This window comes from Anneissia japonica, unplaced genomic scaffold (assembly GCF_011630105.1).
Source record: "Anneissia japonica isolate Jap-2015-1 unplaced genomic scaffold, ASM1163010v1 scaffold16202_len33968_cov106, whole genome shotgun sequence".
Classification (NCBI taxonomy): Eukaryota; Metazoa; Echinodermata; class Crinoidea; order Comatulida; family Comatulidae; genus Anneissia; species Anneissia japonica.
In genome coordinates, this window is record NW_022745692.1 from 16,491 (window position 1) to 18,105 (window position 1,615).

General features: G+C 33.4%; 1 protein-coding gene across 1 annotated transcript in view; it reads left to right on the plus strand.

Moving 5' to 3' along the window:
• LOC117120025 overlaps positions 1-1,615 on the plus strand; it is a gene marked incomplete at its 3' end in the record, with an annotated part of 15,366 nt that overhangs the window by 995 nt on the left and 12,756 nt on the right. The gene's annotated exons all lie outside the window — the stretch shown is intronic.

Sequence of the window (1,615 nt, forward strand, 5' to 3'; positions counted from 1 at the left end):
GTCCCCCCCCCCCCTGACCATTTCATTTCAATTTCCTGGATCCGCCACTGATATTATATCATTTATACGCCGTTACAAACATTTAGAAAAACAATGCAAATATGTTTCAGATATACTTCAAATATACTTTCAGAAAGCCACAGGGTCCCCGGCCCCATTGTTACGCCAAAATGTATGTCAATTATACCATTTTAGAAATAAATTTTGAATATATGTTAAAGTCCACCCCAAATATTTTCCACAATCCGCCTGTATTTACACATATCAATGTAGGTTTCTTTAACTACTGTGCAATTAAATTACAAAATGAACAGTTAGATTGGCTGTACGTTCGAATGTATAAAGTAATGATAATACATAAACATTTAGAACTTAAAATGTAAAGCCTATTAATTGATATAGATATGTCATATGTATCTATCACAACATGTACTAGAAAAAAAAACAACTTAACAAATAACAGAACAACTTATGAACAGTTAGACGTGGTTTACTTTTAAATGAAATTTTGGTTGTACAGTATATTATTTTTTTTCATTCACTGAATCAAAATGTGGGTCAGAATACGCATTCCATAGGGCATGGCCTATTTTTCTTACAGTACCGTAGTAGACGAATTTCTCTATATTATAGCATAGATTGTCTTGAAGTAACAGTATTAACAGTTAACACTGATCGGATTATATATATATATATCTTATGATAAATGATCAAATGCTTGAAAAGGTAACTGAGATCACAATATTGGGTCTTACAGTACAGGCCAACTTAAGTTGGGATACGCATGTTAACACAATGGTATCTAAGAGCAGTAGTAGATTGTATATGTTGAGTCGGCTCAAGCGATTTGGAGTTCCAGTCCAAGATTTGGTGTCAGTGTATACTGGATATGTGCGCCCTACTATTGAATATGCCTCACCTGTCTGGCATGGAAACATTACCAGACAGCAATCCAAACAGATCGAAAGGATCCAAAAAAGAGCCAGCCGTATCATTCTTGGCACAAATTATGTGTCGTATAAGGACGCACTAAATATTACTGGTCTCCAAATGCTTGAAAAAAGAAGTATCCATTTGTGCAGTGAGTTTGCTAATAAATGTTGTAAGTCAGATAGATATAAGCATTGGTTCCCTCAGAATAGCCGGTCTCACTCTATGAATCTCAGGTGCACAAATACATACAGAGTTCAGAGTTCCCAAGCACCGGACTAATAGATACGGCAATAGCCCCATTCCATTCCTCACTAGACTTTTAAATAAATAATGACAATTAGTATACGGTAAATGTTAACTTCGTTATTGCGGTTTCCAAATTTTGCCTATAGTAGAATTTAGGCGGGGCTCTTGTTTCAATATATTGATTCAACACATCTAATTCCTCAGTTTAATATGAAATCTAACAGCCTATCGTTATTCATTGTGTTTTTTGGATATTTTATTATGTACATAGAATTTTAATGTTTGCTCTAATGAATTTTATTATATTTCTAGTTTTATAGGTCTCAATTTAATTTTAATGTTCTCAATTTTGTAATCTGTTTGTATTCTCATGTAATTCAGCGCTAATGCTGCCATTTGAGATTGAATAAAACATATTGAATTGAATTGAAATATA